Source organism: Schistocerca serialis, chromosome 4, assembly GCF_023864345.2.
Source record: "Schistocerca serialis cubense isolate TAMUIC-IGC-003099 chromosome 4, iqSchSeri2.2, whole genome shotgun sequence".
Classification (NCBI taxonomy): domain Eukaryota; kingdom Metazoa; phylum Arthropoda; class Insecta; order Orthoptera; family Acrididae; genus Schistocerca; species Schistocerca serialis.
In genome coordinates, this window is record NC_064641.1 from 554,617,350 (window position 1) to 554,639,032 (window position 21,683).

Here is a 21,683-nt window from a genome sequence, read left to right on the forward strand (position 1 = left end):
ACAGTTGTGTCGCATACCTTGAGTCAAGTGGTGGGTCTTGGGTGCAGCTAGACATCTATCCACACAGATAGTGTGATTAGCTCTGGAGAACCACATACTGTCAGCATTGTCGTCATTGTTATGGTTTCCCTTGCTGCAGCAGTAGAGGCATTCTAACACTGGTATGCTCAGTGAGAACACTGGACACAAGAGTAGCACCACGTTGACTTTTCAGATGAGTCCAAGTACTGCTACAGCATCATAATTGATGTATCCATGTATGGAGGCTCTGAGGAGAACATGATGCTAGATTGCATTCGTCATTGTCATATAGGCTTAGCACTTGTGGTGGTGATATGGGGTGCTATTGGGTACACAGCATGAACACTTTTGATTTGCATAGCTTGCAATTTTTACATTTGTTACATTTCCGAAGTGTTAAGGCTGAGGGCGGCGCCCTGTCGTAAAGGTCTCATGTTATCTTTTAGCGAGATAATGGAAGATCACACAAAGTCAGTGCTGTCCTGACCGACTTTGATAGAGAGAGTATTCAACTGTTGACCTGGCCAGCATGTTTTCTCCAGATTTCTCACACACTGAAAAAGAAATGGTCATGGGTTGCCACCACTCACTGTTCACTATGAAAGAACTGTGACATAGAGGAAACAACATGCAACATTGTACCCTTATCTGTCATCCATGCTCAGTTCAATCTGATGACCAGCTGATGTAACACTATTGTTCCTGGTTGAGATGGCAGCTCCTTATACTAAATTTTGATCACCAAATCAGCCAAAAATCTAATTATGTACTCTTCCTATTATACTGTATGAGGACTGTACCAAAAGTAAGGTTCCCAATGAGCTACAGCCTCGAGGGAAGGTGCTAGGCTAAATCTGACAACAGTGCCATGTGCAGTGGTTCCCCCACCCTCGAGTCCACCCATCTGCGATTCGCTACGTCGCTCACTGTTGGCTCAGCAGCCATCAGAGATGGAAGTGTTGATCACCGTTCCCACCAAGTCCAAGGGTTGAGCAGTAATCTGGTTTCTCCACGCAAGGAAGTTACCGCCCTTGGAGATTCATCGGCAGCTGACTGAGGTTTACGATGAAGTGTGCACGTCCATTCAGCACATCTGCAATTGGTGCAGGGCCTTTGCTGAGATTCGCACAGAAGTTCACAATGAAGAATGGAGTGGAAGACCACTGGGTTTGGATGCGATTGTCCAGAAGGTCAACAGTGAGCTGCTCAGAGATCAGAGGGTCACTGTCCGTGAACGTGTTGAACGCATTCCTGAAGCTTCCCACGGCACAATTGAAAGAACTTTTAACAGAAACGTTGGGTTATCGCAAGGTGTGTGCTCGCTGTGTCCCCCAGATGCTGATTGATGGACACAAGGAGCAACGCCTCGACTGTGCTCACTTCAACGATGTGAGGGAGGGAGGCATCACCGGAATGAAAAGTGGGTGTTTCATTATCCCACCCCCCCCCCCCCCCCCCAAAAAAAAAAAAAATCTTGTCAGTGGCGTCACTTCGGTTCACTGCCACCAAAGAAGTTCAAACAAACGCATTCGGCAAGCAAGGTTATGGCGGCTGTGTTTTGGGATCAGAAGGGGGTACTTCTCATCGATTTCATGCAACCTGGGATGAAAATAAACTCAAGACAGATATTGTGAAACACTGACTCAACTCTGGCGAGCAATCCAGGATCGCCAGAGAGGATGACTGACGGAGAGAGTAGTGGTTCTTCATGACAATGCTCGACCCCACACCACTCATCAAACACAGGAGCTTTTGTAGAAATTTGGGTGGACTGTTATGCCCCATCCCCCGTACAGCCCGGATTTAGCCTCCAGCGATTATCTTCTCTTCCCCAAGCTAAAGGAACACTTAGGTGGCTAATGCTTCAAGAGCGACGATGAAGTCCAAGCAGAGGTCACACGCTTCCTCAACGGGTTGGTGGGAGGCTTCTTCAACTTAGGAATACAAAAGCTGGTGCACCGTCTTCAAAAGTGAGTCGAAAAAATGGAGACTGTTGAAAAATAGACAAAAGTGTAAGCTTTTCAATGATGTATGAATTAATAACAATAAACATTGTTTTCTATTTGTAAAAAATATAGGAACCTTACTTTTTGTACAACCCTAGTATATGCACAATAAGTAAAATTTTGTTTAATACCTTTGCTGGTGTTCCCCTCAGGTGGCTTATGACTCTTTCATGAGTATGTGTGTCGCAAGCACTGCAACACCTAGTTCCTTTCTTTTGCTGTAGTTTCTCATCTCTCAACTATCCTTCTTTCTCTTATGTACTTTCTCATATGTACTTTCTCATGAGATCAGCCTTTGATGTTGACCTGACTAACCACAAGGCTCTGCTTTCCTTTCTTTGACACATTCATTCATTTTTGGTCCTCTTTCAGAGTTTGACCTTCGTTCTCAAAACTGTTGCTTTAGTGTAGCGATTGGGGAGAACGTCTTAAAAAGATAATTAATGCACAATAACAATATATGCTTAAAAGCCAATGCAGTAGCCAGTCCAACATGGTAGGGTCATTATGCATCCTTTCAGTAGAGCCCGCTGACAGGACACCACAGTTGTGTGAGCTGCTGGTTCCCCATGCATGCCAAGGAGCAGATGCCTATCATCCTGGAGCATCAGGACTCCCAGGTGCGACTATTATGCCAGATGACTTTTGCTGTGATTGGATGGCGCTTTTTGGGAGCGCCTTTGATTGAAGTGGGTAGCATGAGTACAGATATTTCACACATGAAATGTGTCAAATTAAAACAAAACAATGGCCATTCTGATCTGGCCGTCTCATCAGATACGTTTAGAAATTTCAGTACAAGCACTTTGTTTAAAACTGCTTTTCCTATCCTAGATACCCTATGGGAAAAGGGACAAGCCAGACGATTAAGAGTGAAACAATTTCTCCAATAGCTAGTATGTAATCAAACTAATGGAGATACTTTCACCGTGGCAAAATCATTATTTTTTTTTTGTGGAACACATTGAAGATACATTTGGAGAAAGTGAGTCATTGGGAGAAATGTGCAATGGATCACTGCTGATTAAAGCCTCCTCTACTGCACAATCTAAAGCTTTTCAGATGTATGAATGACCATCCAGATCACTAGTGGGTAACGTTTGGGGAAATTGCTGCTCATCAGTTATATAGGGCTTATGATGCAGGTAAGTGGGGCTCTGTCTGAGTGGACCTTTATTTCTCTAGCTGACTGAGATGGAACCCTTGAACTCAAGCTTCTCAACTCCCAGCATGATGGGTCTACCACCCGGGGGTACTTACATCCACTTATCCAAATGAATGAAGGAGTTAGTTTTCCTGATAATCAGATTATATCTAGTAACAGGGCTCAGCCCATTGTAAATCAGAATGTGTTTGTAATGATCAATGGGAAGGAGGGGCATTTGAAAAAGTGATCCCCTTCTGTAAATGCTTAGAAGGGCTTACTAATGTCTTAAAAGTGTGTTAAGTGATTACAAAATGATTCCTTATTGGTTGAGACTTACAGAGCAAAGCAAGCAGAACTAATTCAAAAAAATTAAATGATTATAACATAATTGTTGAGTTGCGTAAGTCCCTTCAACTCAAACAAGGGTGTGTTCATGTTCCATGATATTAGGGATATTGAAATTGCATAGCTTAAACTAGAAAGGGCGTACTGTGGAATAGTGGATGTGTAACAAAAGACATGAAAGAATAATGGAGAAATTGAGATCTCTGCCACCTTCAGTGTGACCTTCAGTTCTCCAACGCTGCCTGAACATATTATGGTAGGGTCCCTCTGGCTTAGAGGAAGGCCTTATCTTCCTAACCCTAAGCAGTGCTACAAATGCCAACATTGAGCCATACAACACTGAGTTGCTGAGGTGAAGTGACCTGTGGGAAGTGTGGAAAAGCAGCCCATGAAGCTAGGACTGACTGCCTGCCTCAAGAAATCTGCATCAACTACACTGGGAGCCACCCAATCTGGAGCCAAGACTGCCCTGTCTTTGCTGAGAAATGCAAAATTCAGGAAATAAAAGTGACCAAGTGGATCCCCTATGTAGGAGCCAAAGAAGAGTTTAAGGCTGCACATGCCATATTGTATGCTACCGCGGTGGAGAAACATGTTTCTAAGGTCAATCCCTTGATGCAAATGGTGTCCAGCATACCATTATCCATCACCAGCACTGGTACTTGCACATGTACATGCCAAAGCAAAGTGAGCAAAAACATAGTAATCCATATGGCTATGATAAAAGAGACCTGCAACATTTCCCAGTGAGCATTGAGAAGGCACCCCAAAAGTGGAGTGCCCTTCAACACCCCCCTTTCCCCATCATCCTTGAAGAGAATAGGAACAGGGAAAAAGTCACAACATTCAGGTCAATAGCTGTCCCTTGTGCCATCAGACATCATATTGGCACACCTGACTCATGAGGAGGACATCACAGGGATTTCAATGCCTCATCACCAAAACCAGATAGCCCCTCCATCTCCCCCTCCCCCCCCCCCCCCCCCCTACAAGTGCCTTACCACCCTGACACAAGGATAGGAGTAAATCAAAAGAACACCACAAAAATGACTAAATGACTCCCATATTCTAGTGGAATGTAAATGGATGCAGGACTCATCAGTAGAAATTGAGACTTCTCTTATAGGATGGTCCATTTTGCGTCTGTCTCCAAAAGACTGATTTTAAACAGACCAATGTGTCTGTACTTGGATGCTGTCTTCTCTACAGAAAATATGACCTTATTGGTGACAGAGTGAAAGATGGGGTAGCAGTGTTCCTCAAGGACACATTCCATTCTTCACCTGTGCCCTTAACCACAGTGTTGCAAATAGTGTCTGTTCATATAGTGGCCCATGTTGCCGTCGTGGTGTCCTCTGTGTACCTGTGAACCCATGAGCCAGTTGACTATGGGATCTGTGCACATTTTCCTGATAAACTACCCCATCCCTTTCTCCTTTTAGGAGACTTCTTTGCACATAGTGAGCTATGGGGATCTAACCCCATTTACCCCAGAGGTTGGACTACAGACTTCACATTGATGAAAATGGGTCAAGCTATGCATTTTACCACCACTTCAAGTTCTTCTATGGCCTTCGGCTCGCCTGCTCTTGCAGACACTGCTCAATGGGGAGTGAGTGACAACTTTCGTGGTTGTGACCACTATCCATCTGGATCCATCTGCACGATGGAGCAGATCCCAAAAGGGGGTTGCTGAGGTGGCTGCTTTATAGAGGCTGTTTCCAAACAGTGTGACAGCATCCAGGACAGGTTTTATCACATTACAGCAGTGAACACCTAGGAGGCAACCTGTCCTTTGGAGGAATGGTGTGTGTCATTCTGCAATCAGGATCAGGATCAGGAGGGTGGCTATTCGAAGATTCAGTTGGCGTCCTGCAGATGCAAATTGTGCAGCCTTTGGAGAGGTATGGGCAAAGGCAAGGAGAATAATCCAAGAGAGTAAGCCGAGGTCTTGGAAAGAGTTCCTGAACTCCATCAGTAGGTTCACATCTGCAAGTAAAGTGGAACTCAAGACTGCCAATAACAGCTGTACAGGTGCAGGGTTCTCCTAACATCACCGAGAGACATTGCTCAGACAATGGCTCAATCATATAAGACTATTATGGTTGATTCTAGCCAGGATCGACCTTTCCATCACTATTGGGAGACACAGGAAAAGGTTGATTTTGATTTCTCTTCCACCTATGTTGAAGGATACAACTAGCCTTTTCCTCTGTGGGAGTTGGGATCTGCATCGTCAGTAGCTTGTGATACTACTACTGGCCACAATCTGTTAATGTACAGCATGTTGAAAGAATTGGATCTGTGGTCAGTGGAAGGCCTCTTTTTTTCTTTCTTTCTTTCTTCCTTCCAGCTCTTTAATGAAATCTGGATGACAGGAGTCTTTCTAAACTTGTAGAAAGAATCTGTTTTAATCTCAATTTTAAAACCAGTAAGTATCATAGCATTAGTCTGACAAGCTGCATGGGAAAGGCACTGGAGCATACGGTCAACTACCACCTAGTGTGGGTTCTCAAAACTAGACCCCTCCTGTTTGCTCCCAGAGTGAGTTCAGGTGGTATCACTCCACACTCAATAACCGGAACCTGCTTGAAGCAGCAAATCAGCAAACTTTACTCTGTAAGCAATGTCTTATTGGTGCTCTATTCAATTTAGAAAAGGCATATGATATTACCTGGAGGCTTAATATTTTGTCACAACTCTATCAGTGGGTGTTCTCTGATTGTCTATCCACTTTCATACAGTCCTTCCTCTTGGACAGGTATTTTACATACCAGGCTGAGAATGTCCCATCTGACTGTTTTAAGCAGAAGAAGGGTGTCCCGTGAAGGTTGTTTCTAAGTTTCACGGTATGCACCTCCGCGATCAACCCTATTACGTCCACAGTGTGGCATCCGTACTGTGTTCCTTGTCTGTGGATGACTCTATGTCTTTTGTATGTCCTTCACCACTGCAACAGCTAATCAGCAATTGCATTTGACAGTCAGGTGGATTGAGGAATTTCTAGCACCACACCTTTTAAATTCTCTTTGAAGGGAACTGTTGATTTTAATCACTCCCACTTTCTCTTTTTAATTAACCAATTTTAAAACTGGAAGTACTGTTCTCACTTTTAAGGGAAAGGTAAAGTATCTGGGCCTCACTTTTGATGAGAACCTAATTTCATTGCCACACCTTAAAGAACTAAAACTGAGATGTCTCAAGGCTTTAAACATCATTAAATGAGTCATTCGTAGGTTTTCGGGAGCAGACAGAGCACATCTTCTCCAATTTTGTAAGGCCTTTGTGTCACCCTCGCTTGAATACAAATTTCAGGCTTATAGATCAGCAAGGCCTTCATGTCTTGAAATGCTGCATGTGGTTCACTACGAGGGCTCTATGCTCTTGATGGAGGCTTATTGTGCAAGTCCAGTAGCTAGCCTGCGTGCAGAAGCTGATGAACCTCTGTCATTTGTTCAACATCTCATGGTAAGCCAAGCAGGCTATGTCCATTCCAAAATCACTAGCAACCATCTACATTGCCCCCCCTGCGGGTCCGTGGATTAGAATAGGCCCGAGGTATTCCTGCCTGTCGTAAGAGGCGACTAAAAGGAGTCCCACCCCCTCAAGGGGGTCGTTAGCGCCTGCGTCCGGAGACGGACGGTTCCACGACCTCTATTTGCTGTCATTTTGCATTTTCACTTCTCGTTTCTTCCTTCCTTTGGTTGGTTCCTTTCTTTGCTCTTTTCCACCTCACTGTCTTCCTTACTCTTTCCTTGTCTTCTTCTTCTTGCCTTCTCCTTGCCTTCTTCTCCTTGCCTTCTCATTGCCTTCTTCTCCTTGCCTTCTCATTGCCTTCTTCTCCTTGCCTTCTCATTACCTTATTCTCCTTGCCTTCTCTGGTCTCTGCCTCGGCGTTTGAGACAGTCTGTCCTCTCTCTCCCTCTCTCTTCTCCTTTTCCTCTTCTTCCTTCCTCCCTGTGCGTGCCTGAAGGCCGACCCATGCGTTCACACGCGTAGCCGGTGACGGGGTAACGCGTAATTCCCCACCCTGTGTAGACATGTAAGGCACGCGCGTACCCCCTGGTAAAGGCCAGGCCCGGGGAGGGGTGATTGCCTGAGCTGATACCTTCTGACCATGCCGATTGGTCCCTCCGTCTGGTTCTCGGGAGGTGTGACCTGAGGTGTAAACATTCACCTAAGGCGGGAGTGCCCTCTGAGAGGGTCCCCACAAGGAAGGAGCGCGCCATGGGAGACACTGGCAATCATGGGGGATTCCTCCGCAATGGATTTCACTCCATCTGTCTCGACTTCTGCCCAAAAACGGAAACGTGACCAGCCATCAGTGACAAAAGTACTACTGCCTGCCCCACGGTTCCTCGTCGTTTCTCGATCTGAGGACGGAAAGGATTTTTCCTCTGTCAACCCTTTCGTTATCCGGAAGGGTATAGATGCCATAGCCGGATCTGTCAAATCTTGTACCAGGTTGCGTAACGGTACCTTATTACTAGAAACTGAGAGCGCCTTTCAGGCACAAAAACTGCTTCGGGCCACACTCCTGTACACGTTCCCTGTGCGGGTGGAGGCTCGCCGAACTTTGAATTCGTCTCGTGTTGTGGTCTATACTAGCTCCCTCGACGGACTGACTGACGAGGAGATTCAATCTTTCCTCTTTGAGCAGGGGTGACGGCTGTCCATAGGGTCCTGAAAAGGGTCAACAATGACCTTGTACCGACCCGGACACTTTTCTTGACCTTCGAAGCTGCCATCGCGCATCAAGGCGGGCTACGAGGTTATTTCTGTTCGCCCCTATGTCCCGACACCTACGCGCTGTTACCAGTGTCGGCGTTTCAGTCACACTCGACAGTCTTGTTCCAATGCGGCTAAATGTGTCACTTGTGGCAGGGATGCCCATGAGGGTGACTGTCCACCTCCGTCTCCTCGTTGTGTGAACTGTCAGGGTGACCATGCCGCATCCTCCCGCGACTGTCCTGTCTATAAGGAAGAACGCTGTATCCAAGAAATTCGGGTCAAAGAGAAAGTGTCCACCTCGGCTGCTCGCAAGCTATTGGCTAGTAGGAAGCCCACGCTGCTCCCAGCGGGGAAATACAGTACTGTCCTCGCCTCTCCTCGGACTACCAGGGAGGTGGCAACCCAGACATGCGATCTGACCTTCAGCACCACGGTCGTCCGTTCGGCCAGTGCTAAGATCGCCCGGTCGACGTCTCCTCTTCCTCCCGTCACCCCTCAGACACAAGCACCTTCATCAGCTTCTGCCAAGACGAAGACCCAGAAGACAGATGCACATTCCTTTAAGAAGGAACCGTCCCGTGCAGACTTCCTACGTACCTCGACCTCCCAGCCTTCGACCGGTACTTCCACCAAACGTCCTTCCAAGAAGGCTCCTAGGAAGCACAGTTCTCCTTCTCCGCCACTGCGCATTTCTTCTCCTGCGCCACCCAGCGGTTGCCGCCCCAGGCCGTCATCCGTTTCACCTGGCCGCACCGCTGGTAGCCGAACATCTGGCCGTTCACCGGCGGAGGAAGCTCCCCCTCCCGGCCATCTTACCAAGATGGCCGATGAACCTATAGACCCAATGGACGAAGACTGTCCGCCTACTGATAGCGGCGGCAGTGCTCGCTCGAAGCCAGGCCCTCCGCGGCCTTCGAGGTGACCCCTTCTTTTATCTTCCTTTTCTTACGATGGCACTTATTCACTGGAATATTCGCAGCATTCGCTCCAATCGAGAGGACTTGAAGTTGCTGCTCCGCTTGCACCGTCCGCTCAGCGTAGCCCTCCAGGAAACGAAGCTACGCCCATGCGATCAAATTGCCTTGGCACACTACACCTCTGTGCGTTTTGACCTACCCCCTGTGGTAGGTATCCCGGCTCATGGAGGGGTTATGTTGCTGGTCCGGGATGATATTTACTATGATCCCATCACGTTGCACACCGGCCTGCAGGCAGTTGCCATCTGCATTACTCTCCCCACTTTTACATTTTCCATTTGTACCGTTTACACTCCATCGTCATCTGCCGTTACCAGGGCCGACATGATGCAACTTATTGCTCAGCTACCTGCACCATTTTTGTTAACTGGAGACTTCAATGCCCACCATCCCCTTTGGGGCTCTCCAGCATCCTGCCCGAGGGGCTCCCTGTTAGCAGACCTTTTCAACCAGCTCAACCTTGTCTGCCTCAATACTGGCGCTCCTACTTTTCTTTCGGGCACATCTCACACCTATTCCCATTTAGGCCTCTCTATATGTACTCCCCAACTTGCACGCCGGTTTGAGTGGTATGCACTTTCTGATACATATTCGAGCGACCACTTCCCGTGTGTTATCCATCTCCTGCAGCATACCCCCTCTCCATGCTCCTCTAGTTGGACCATCTCCAAGGCAGACTGGGGGCTCTTCTCTTCCAGGGCGACCTTTCAGGATCAAACCTTCACAAGCTGCGATCGTCAGGTCGCACACCTCACGGAAGTCATTCTCGCTGCAGCTGAATATTCCATCCCTCACCCTACTTCTTCTCCACGTCGCGTACCGGTCCCCTGGTGGACTGCAGCATGTAGAGACGCTTTACGTGCTCGTCGACGTGCTTTACGCACCTTTAAACGCCACCCTAAAGTGGCGAATTGTATCAATTATTGTATTACGTGCTCAGTGTCGTCGTATTATTAAAGAAAGCAAGAAAGCCAGCTGGGCTGCTTTCACAAGCACCTTCAACAGTTTTACTCCTCCTTCTGTAGTCTGGGGTGGCCTGCGCCGGCTATCTGGCACTAAGGTCCACTCACCAGTTTCTGGCTTGACGGTCGCGAATGACGTCCTTGTGGCCCTTGAGGATGTCTCCAATGCCTTCGGCCGCTTTTTCGCCGAGGTTTCGAGCTCCGCTCATTACCACCCTGCCTTCCTCCCACGCAAACAGGCAGAGGAGGCTAGGCCACCTAACTTCCGCTCCTCGAATCGTGAAAGTTATAATGCCCCATTCACCATGCAGGAACTCGAAAACGCACTTGGCCGATCACGGTCCTCCGCTCCAGGGCCTGATTCTATTCATATTCAGATGCTGAAGAACCTTTCTCCTGCGGGTAAAGGTTTTCTTCTTCGTACTTACAATCGCATCTGGATTGAGGGACATGTTCCCGCATGCTGGCGCGAGTCTATTGTTGTCCCGATTCCTAAGCCGGGGAAGGACAAGCACTTGCCTTCCAGTTATCGACCTATCTCGCTTACCAGCTGTGTCTGTAAAGTGATGGAGCGAATGGTTAACTCTCGATTGGTTTGGTTGCTCGAGTCTCGACGCCTACTTACCAATGTACAATGTGGATTTCGTAGGCGCCGCTCTGCTGTTGACCATCTGGTTACCTTGTCGACCTTCATTATGAATAACTTCTTGCGGAAGCGCCCAACCGTGGCTGTGTTCTTTGATTTGGAGAAGGCTTACGACACCTGTTGGAGGGCGGGCATTCTCCGCACCATGCATACATGGGGCCTTCGCGGTCGCCTCCCTCTTTTTATTCATTCTTTTTTAATGGATCGACAGTTCAGGGTACGTGTCGGTTCTGTCCTGTCAGACACCTTTCGCCAGGAGAATGGGGTGCCACAGGGCTCAGTTTTGAGCGTCGCTCTCTTCGCCATCGTGATCAATCCAATAATGGATTGCCTCCCAGCTGATGTATCAGGCTCCCTTTTCGTGGACGATTTTACCATCTATTGCAGCGCGCAGTGTATACACGTCCTGGAGCGCTGTCTTCAGCGTTCTCTTGACCGTCTTTACTCCTGGAGTGTCACCAATGGCTTCCGTTTTTCTGCCGAGAAGATGGTCTGTATTAACTTCTGGCGCTACAAAGAGTTTCTCCCACCGTCCTTACGACTCGGTCCCGTTGCTCTCCCAGTCGTGGATACAACAAAATTTTTAGGTCTTACATTTGACAGGAAACTTAGCTGGTTTCCACATGTGTCATATTTGGCTGCCCGTTGTACCCGTTCTTTAAATGTCCTCCGTGTTCTCAGTGGTATGTCGTGGGGAGCGGATCGAACCGTCCTGCTTCGTCTATATCAGTCGATCGTGCGCTCCAAGCTGGATTATGGGAGCTTCGTATACTCCTCTGCACAGCCATCCATCTTACGCCGCCTCAACACCATACGACATCGGGGTTTACGACTTGCGATCGGAGCGTTTTATACTAGTCCCGTAGAGAGTCTTCATGCTGACGCTGGCGAATTGCCACTCACCTACCGGCGCGATATACTGCTTTGTCGGTATGCCTGTCGGCTACTGTCAATGCCCGACCACCCGTCTTATCGCTCCTTTTTTGACGACTCTCTCGACCGTCAATACGGGTTGTATGTCTCTGCCCTGCTACCCCCTGGAGTTCGCTTTCGTCGCCTCCTTCAACACCTTAATTTTTCACTCCCTGCAACCTTTCGAGTGGGCGAGAGCCACATGCCACCTTGGCTCCAGGCTCAGGTCCGCGTTCACCTTGACCTCAGCTCGCTCCCAAAAGAGGTTACCCCCGGTTCGGTCTACCACTCCCGTTTTGTTGAACCTCGTTCAAAGTTCATCAATAGGACCTTCATTTATACAGATGGCTCAAAGACCAATGACGGGGTCGGGTGTTCTTTTATTGTCGGGGCACAAAGTTTCAAATACCGGCTCCATGGCCATTGTTCGGTCTTCACAGCTGAGCTCTTTGCCCTCTACCAGGCTGTTCTTTACATCTGCCACCACCGACATTCTGCTTATGTCATCTGCTCCGATTCCCTGAGCGCCATCCAGAGCCTCAGTGATCCGTATCCGGTTCACCCTTTCGTGCACCGGATCCAACGCTCTCTTCAGCAGCTGGTGGACGTCGGTTCTCCGGTTAGCTTTATGTGGGTCCCTGGCCATGTCGGTATCCCTGGGAACGAAGCTGCAGATGCCACGGCCAAGGCTGCGGTCCTCCAGCCTCGGACAGCTTCTTGTTGTGTCCCTTCCTCAGACTGTAGGAGGGTCATTTGTCGGCGCATTTTATTGCTGTGGCATGCCGATTGGGCTGCACTTACAGACAACAAGCTTCGGTCCTTGAAACCTCTTCCCGCGGCTTGGACGTCCTCCTCCCGCCATTCTCGGCGGGAGGAGGTCGTTTTGGCCCGGTTACGCATTGGACACTGCCGGTTCAGCCATCGCCATCTGCTGACGGCTGCGCCGGCGCCGTTCTGCCCATGTGGGCAATTGCTGACGGTCCGCCACATTTTAATGTCCTGTCCGGATTTCAACACACTGCGGCAGGATATGAACCTGCGACCGTAGCAGCGCGCGGTTTCTGAGTGAAGTGCCGTTTGGGATCTGTGCAAGGGAGAGCCTTGAATTACTACAAGTGGGGGGCATGAAGATTGAAATCCAGGGGTGGATAGGGGATGCCTGTGGCTACTAGAGGCTCAGGTGACTTTTCCAATTTACTGTTTACAGGAAGAATTGTACACCAGACTATATTTTTAAAATTAAATTTAATAAGATTTTACATTGCCACCCAGATTTTATCACTGTTTACATGGATGGGTCTAAGCGGGTGAATTTTAACAGCTGCTCTGTCATGTTCCCTGATATTGTCCTCAGGATAGGGCTTCTAGAGCAGTTTTGAGTTTATTACATGGAATTGTTAGCTATATCGAGGGCACTAGAGCAGGTGAGATGGCATCATGGCAAGAAATTCCTCATCTGCTCAGATTCCCTCAATGCCCTTCTCGCTGTTGGTCATATGTACCCAGAAGATTGGATGCTGCAAACAGTGCAGGACGCTCTCCTCGTGCAAAAGCAGGACAAGGAAATAATTTTCTGCTGGGTCCCAGGGCACATAGGGATTCGGGGAAATGAACTTGCTGATGCAGCTGCCAAGGAAGCTTGCTCCCTTCCATCTTCTGCTCATGGTTCAGTGTTGCAGACTGTCACCTCATTTGTGACCAAGAAGACCTTGTGTTGGTGAGAGGCTCAGTGGCTGGAAGTGATGAATAATAAGTTACATTCCATAAAACCTTGTGTGTGACCACAGCGTACCTCCTTCCAACCACAAAGAACTGAAGTAGCCCTTATACTGCTTAGAGTGGGTCATTGCCCATCAATGCATGGCTCTCACTTACATTACAAGGTGTCACCAGTGTGTCGCAGATGTGGGGCACATTTTAATTGAATGTGTTTTATATGACGAGCTGAGGGCTGATCTGGCCTGTCCTCTATTTTACTGACAATTAGGTGAGTGTGGTTTGTGTTGTAAGACTTTTTTTTGATGTCCAGAATTCTCCCCAACATACTGAGTGAGAGATTTTAGTGTCAAGAGTGACTCAGTTACCCATTAGTTCTAATTAGTCATCCAGCCACAGTCACCTGTCCCCTTTTTAATCGTGTCTGTACTGGTATTTTATCCTTGACTTTATTTAGTTGTTCTGCTGTGTTTTGTCTGACTTTTATTGAGGGCTATCATGGTGCTTACCGTGGTTTGTGAATGCAACTTGGTTTTCCAATTATTTTTATTATTATTGTTATTATTATTATTACTATTATTATTTTAATATATTTTCACAACACCCATCTGTATATCATTTATGCTGTTGTGCTGCTGACCTTGCTGTTTAGTGCCTTCATCCATAAATCACTGCCACCTTCATCTTTATGCTTTAGACAGATGAGGAGCAATGGACTAATTTCAAATCGTGAGGCATACACATTGTGCAGCGCGTACAAGAAGGTCCCAAGGATAACCAAACAGATATGGGCACTTCAGCCGTTGAAGGAAATATTGTCCCAGAAAAAGCTAGTCATTGTGTTCAGATATGATGTGAAACCTTACATCTCAGCACACACGAGGTGTTCCTGATGTTTCTGCTTTGGTTATATGACGTCCATCTGCAGATGATCATTCCATGGAGGTAGTCCTAGTGAACAACAGTCTTTATGTGTCAGTTGTGTGGAACACCTCCCTCCAATTTACTGTGTGCAGTCTTCAAGAAAGAAAAGAAGTTCCAAGAATATAAATCTATCGAACACCTGTCATATACTGAGGCACAAATAGAACGTAAATCCCACATCCTGTTGATGTGACAACAAATTATGTGAAAGTCACAGCTACAACCCCCTCTTCCCTACCTCATTGTTTTCCAAACTGTATCTCAAAAATATCACCCGCTTCTCTTGTGGCTCTCACAGCACCGTCTCCTGGAATCACCTCCTCCACTCTGCCACAGAAGCGGTATCCTCCTGTAGTATCTGCCGGTGACAGTGTTCCCTGGCGGGACCCATCTCCCTGAAAATGTACAGATCAGAGGCCCAACGCCAACCATTGGCTGAAGGAGCTACAGCCTGTGGATTCCAAGGCTGCTCTCTTTTCATCTGTCCCCATGCCCATCATGGATAGGCCCTTGCCTGAATCTCAGCCATCAAAAGTAGTGGAGGAGGAGGAGGAGGAGGAGCAGGAGCAGAAGAAGAAGAAGAAGAAGAAGAAGAAAAAGAAAAAGAAAAAGAAGATCATCCAGACAGGCTACCCTGGTTACCCCCAGAGGTACCAGATTTCCACATCTGGACAGGCTACTCTGGCGACCCATGAGGCACCAGATCCCCCCCCCCTCCCTCCAATGCGCGCGCGCGTTCTCACACACACACACACACACACACACACACACACACACACACACACACACAAACACACACACAGTCCGATTCTGAAGTAATGTTCATTCTGTCTCTGTACATTATATACTCTGCCAGCCACCCTGTGGGTGCATAGTATTGGGGCAGGTTTGTTGATGTGATTCCATTTCCACTGGTGACAGTGATTCACAGTAGTAACTGGTTCTCCTGGCCCGCTCATGCCTAACGTTGACCGCCATACTCTGATCACTCAATGGAACTGTGATTGATATTACTGTCACCTGCTGGAACTACAAAACTGTATATCCTCCTCTTCTGCAATTTGCACTGCTCTACAAGAAATATGCTTCACTGATGATAATTCCCCCAATGCTCTTAGGTTATTGGTCGTTCTGTCGTAACTGTGCTGGTTTAGAGAGGACATCTGTGAGTGGATTCACCTCATGCCACATTTGAAGCAATAGCAGTGTGGGCGAAAATGACTGCAGTGATCAGCATTTGTAATGTTTATTTACCTCCAAGCAGACCACTTACTAACATTAAGTTGACTATTTTAATCTGACAACTATCCCCCTTTCCCTCCTCCTTGGAAACTTCAGTGCACACCTTCACCTTTGGGGGGAGTACCACTTTGTGTGGTAAGGGCCTTCTAATTGACCAACTTCTTACTGACCAAGTCCTGTTGCCCTTTAATGCTGATAGTGCTACCCACTTAGTGCTGTCTATGGCTCCCTTTCAGCTGACTACCATAAGGTCTTTTCCTCCAGTCTCATGGCTTTGCTGCATTGGTCACCATGTGGCAATCTTTTTGATAGTGACCACTTTTGCTGACCCTGTCGCTTCCTTGCCACTGCCTGATGGACCTGTGAAACATGGGTGCTTCGAAGAGCAAACTGGATTTTCTGTCAAATGTTTTCACGTTTGCAAATAAGCACTACCGTCAGCTGTGGAATGAAATGACAACAATAAAAATTTGCGTCAGGCGGGGACTCTAACCAAGATTTCCCTCTTTTTGTGAGCTGTGCCATTTGGCTATCCATGCACAACTCATGGCCTGACCCAGACATCCATAGGTTATCAACCATGCATCTTTGTATTGTAATCAGAATACTACAGGTGCTGCAATATTGGATTTTCTATGTCTCTGCTTTTACCTTTGCCCCATCTCCGTCAGACTGCATCGACAAGGTTGTGCAATTCATCTCTGATGTGATAACCCATGCTGCTGGAACTGCCATTCCCCTCCATTGCTGGCCAGTTCATTATGAACCAAGACATTGCCATAGATGTTCAGGAATGCTGAAGAGCCGAGCAATGTTTTGAGTGACTTGCTTCACAGACCACCTGTCTCACTTAAGTGACTTCATGCTAAGGCTCACTATCTAATTAAATGCATTAAAAAGAAATACTTATAGCACTCACCTACTCTATGGGAATGTATTTCTCTTCATCCCAATTGTGGAAAAGCTACATAGCTGTCTGGGCTGCCAAAGACCTACAACTGTTTCAGTTCTTTTCTTGCAAGGTGGTCTCTGTGCTGCTTCACCTATGCTTGGTGAACACCTTGCAACCCACTTTCCGAAGGTGTCTGCATCCTTTTCTTATGTGGCTGCTTTCTGACAATTTCAAGACCTCTCTGTCTTCTCCACTCCTCTCGTGCCAAATTATATAATGGAATTTTCACTTACAGGGAACTGTTTTGTATTCTTGCTTCATCTCATGATATGGCCCCAGATCCTGATTCCATTCACAAGTAGATGACCCAACATTTGAATAATATCCAATGGGTCGACTTCCTCAGGGTCTTCACCCACATTTGGCCTCACAGTGTCTTCTCTGTGCAAAGGTGAGATAGTATCAACATCCCTATACTTCAACCAGGTAAAAACCAATGTCTGTCGACAGTGACTGGCTAGTTAGTCTCACTGACGTGCTCTGAAAACTGCTTGAACCAGTTCTGCTGGGTTTTCAAATCTTGGGGCCTTTTGTACCTATGTCAGTGTGGTTTTCACAAGGGACAATCCTCAGTCAGCCATCTGGTTAGGTTGGAACCAGCAATCTGACAGGCTTCTTCTAAACACCAACAAATATTGCCTCTTTTTGACATACACAGGTCATATGACACTGCCTGGTACCATCACATTTTACTTATTTTCCATGACTGAGCGTTTCAAGGCTGATCTTTATTCATCAGTTTTTATCCCACCAGTTGTTCCGGGTTAGAATTTGTGCTACATGCAGCTCTCCAGGAGTCCAAGAGAACGGTGTCTACGGGGCTCCATGCTGAGAATTGTACTCTTCTTTATCACCATCAATGAGCTGAGCTGGTGAGCTCTCTTGGGCCACTGGGTATCAATGCACAGTATGTCGATGAAACTGGGGGTCTTGAATTTCTGTCATCGCACCGTGGTCCACCCTGACTAGAACTCTACTTCAGTACGCAACACTTAGACATGGTTGCAGAGTCCTGATTTCAGTGACACCTGTTTGACAAAAAGCTGGCTTGGCTGCCCTATATTCATCAATTAAACCATAGCTACGTGCAGAAACTTAATGCTCTCTACTTCCTTGTCCACATGTCTTGGGGTGTGAATCGCGCTACTCTTCTCCATATTTACTGGGCTCAGGACTAATCCCACTAGGTCTGTGATTGCTAGGTTTACAGCTTGGCTGCATCTTCAGCTTTGCAATTTGTAGGCACAGTCGATTGTCATGGAGTCTGACTGGTCACTGCTGCCTTCTGTACTAGTTATGTAGACACTCTCCGTGCTGAAGCTGGGAATCTTCCCTCTTCAGTTCTGACAGTACTAAGTCCTGGCCTTCTATGCAATTTCCATTCAAAAATTTACTCGTGATATGACATATAGTATTATTTTTATATACAATGGGCATCAGCCCCCTGGCATTTGCCCTCAGGTTGGGTTACCAGTTGCAATACGCTGCCAGGTCCTCCATCTCTCTTCCTTGGAATGTACTCCATGTGTTTTCCTGTGCAACCCCACCCCCTCTCCTCCCCCCTCCGTTGATTTGTGCCCAGGCTACAGATTATGACCAACCTATTTCTAGATTCTAAAGGCTCTCACCCTCATGGCTTTTTGGTGTCTGTTCTTTTCAGTTCTTCAGGAGTTTCAGGGTGCTACCATTTTTTACACTGACAGCCTTAAAACTGTGGTTAAGAGGGGATAACCTTTTACACCTCTTGCTAGTCAGGAATTATGCTGAAGCTGATGGCTATTTTATTAAATGGGCATCCCATGACTACTTTTTAATATGTAATACCAGACTGACCCATAGTTTTATTTTATGTAATGAGCCACCCGTACATAGAGGTTGTGGAGCCTTGTAAGTTGCTGCTCGTCTCCTAGTCGAATAATAGTGGTTTTTACTGTCAGATATAACGTTTTTTAACTACCTTTATTGTGGGGGTGGGGTGGCTGGGGCTGGAGGTCTCTCCTGCCTCATGTTGCTTCAGGGGGACACTGAACCCTGCTTCCTTTGCCCATTACCTCTGTCATCCCTCCTTTCCTCTGTTTTAATTGCTTTAAGAAGCGATTTGCCACTTTTTTTCCTGCTGCATTCTGTTATCTGTTTTGGAGTAGCACTCCTTAAATAGTGGTTGCTCTCCTCCCACCCCCCTTTAATCCTTTGCATCCAATCGATTGGCAGTGTGACAGCTGTGACTGGGCCTACTCCTTCTGTGTGTAGAGCCCTGGGGACACCCACTTGCTACCTTAACTATTTCTCTCATCTTGTTTTATTACATTACATTTTTCGTCTTTTCACTTTTACTGCTCTGGATCTCTCACCTAGAAAACTAGAAGGCATTCTTTACTCTGTAGTTGTCTTCGTCCTTAATCAACTTGGTCAGGATCGGATGTCACTGCGATTTCTCTTGCCATGGTTTAGCCCTGGGAGGTCACTCATCTGCTCTAACCTACTGATCCAGTAGGAGGGGACGGTAACCAGCATTCGGTACATGCAGAATGTTGTTAGACTGATACTTTTTCCATTCTTGGAACAGAAAGGTGCTGTGTTGATCAAACAGCTTAATGTTCACCAACATACTGACTGTGGAACTTAACGTGCTCTGCTAGACATGCAGCAACCTCCCTGGCAAGTGTGATCTCTGGACAAGTTCAGAACCATGCTGTTCAGGGAAGTTGCTGTACGTTGTCTCCAGTTGAGCATGTTTTGTGTGTGATGGGACGAGAAGTGACTCATGCAACTTATCAACCAACAACTCTTACAGAACTGTATGAACAGGTTGAGCAGGCATGGCACAGCGTATTCCAGGACATTAGTAACAAGTTGTGTGATCAATTGGATGTCAGAGTCAGAGGTTACACCATGTACTAATATGGGTGTTTCAGAATGGTTCAGAACCTACCACCTCAGAACTGCTTGTGCTACTGATTTTTAAATATAATCATTTCATGTACTCAATGTGCAGCATTGGAACAACAAATCTTGAATGGATTGGAAACCTTTAAAAGGATACAACACACACACACACACACACACACACACACACACACAAACAAACAAGGATTTATTATTAAATAAAAAAAAGAAAGGAAAAAAGAAAAGAAAAGAAATCCGAAGAACTTGTGCTTCTTAGCAGAGTAAGTTAACAAATAAAAAATATCTATCCAACCATACATTGACTGTGCCATTACTGAATTGGAGGATTAGAGAATGAATGCTGCAATTCTTTATTGTTACGTTGTCTTACAGTAAAAGAGTGTGTCACTACCAATACAGTTAATGCAGGAGTAGCTCTGATAGTGAATAAGAAAATAGGAGTGGCGGTAAGATTCTATGGAAAGAATAGTGAACACTTTATACACTGAAGGACCAAAGAAACTGGTATAGGCATGCATTTTCAAATACAGCAGTATGTACACAGACAGAATAAGGCACTGCAGTTGGCAACCCCTACATAACACAACAAGTTTCCATCACAGTTGTTAGGTTGGTTACTGCTCTACAATGGCAGGTTATCAAGATTTAAGTGCGTTTGAACATGGTGTTATAGTCGTCACATGAGCTATGGGACACAGCATGTCCGAGGTAGAGATGATGTGGGGATTTTCCTGTATTACCATTTCAAGAGTGTACCATGAATATCAAGAATCTGATAAAACACCAAATATCTGACATCACTGCAGCCGGAAAAAGATCCTGCAAGAATGGGACCAACGATCACTGAAGAGAATCGCCCAAAGTGACAAGAGCTGCACTTCCGCAAATTGCTACAGATTTCAATGCTGGGCCATCAACAGGATTCAGCATGTGAACCATTCAATGAAACATCATTGGTACGGGCTTTTGGAGCTGAAGGCCCGCTCATGTACCATTGATGACTGCACAACACAAAGCTTTATGCCTCATCTGGGCCCTTCAACACTGACATTGGACCGTTGATGACTGGAAACATGTTGCCTGGTAGGATTAGTCTCATTTCAAATTGTATCGAGCGGATGGATGTGTACAGGTATGGAGACAACCTCACGAGTCCATGGACCTTGCATGTCTCCACCCCCTTGTACTCTTACAGATTTATGGACAGCCCTGCAGGATTCATGGTGTCAGTTCCATCCAGCACTACTTTGGACATTAATCGAGTCCATGCCATGTCACTTGCAGCAGTTCTGCATGCTCGCAGGGACCCTACATGATATTTGCGAGGTGTACCAGTTTCTTTGGCTCTTCAGAAGAGTTGCCAAGGTAGACACAAAGCCAACTCTCACCACAGTAGTCAAATTTATATACCAAGTAGCTCCACAATTTTAATGAAGAGATTAAAGATTGTATGATGAAATAGATTAAATTATTCATAATTCATCTACATCTGCATCTATATGGCTACTCTGCAAATCACACTTACGTGTCCGGCAGAGGGTTCATCAAACCATTATGTATTCAAGAGTAGCTTCACATATCTGTAAAAATGAAGTACTAACAAAATGTCAGTTTGGTTTCCAGAAAGGTTTTTCAACAGAAAATGCCATATATGCTTTCACCAGTCAAATTTTGAATGATCTGAATAACTGAACACCACCCATTGGGATTTTTTGTGATCTCTCAAAGGCTTTTGATTGTGTAAATCATGAAATTCTGCTAGACAAGCTCAAGTATTGTGGCATGAGTGGGACAGTGCACAAATGGTTTAATTCGTACCTAACTGGAAGAGTGCAGAAAGTTGAAATAAGTAGTTCTCGTAACATGCAAAGATCAGCACATTCCTCAAACTGGGGGACTATCAAGAATGGGGTTCCACAAGGGTCAGTCTTGGGTCCTTTGTTGTTCTTATTATATATTAATGACTTGCCATTCTATATTCATGAAGAGGCAAAGTTAGTTCTCTTCGCTGATGATACAAGTATAGTAATCACACCTGAGAAACAAGAATTAACTGATGAAATTGCCAATACTGTCTTTCAGAAAATTACTAAGTGGTTCCTTGTAAACGGACTCTCTCTGAATTTTGATAAGACACAGTACATACAGTTCCGTACAGTGAATGGTATGACGCCATTAATAAATATAGACCTTAA

General features: G+C 46.3%; 1 protein-coding gene across 2 annotated transcripts in view; it reads left to right on the plus strand.

Moving 5' to 3' along the window:
- LOC126475283 (coronin-7) overlaps positions 1 to 21,683 on the plus strand; it is a 241,653-nt gene that overhangs the window by 51,728 nt on the left and 168,242 nt on the right. The window lies entirely within an intron of this gene.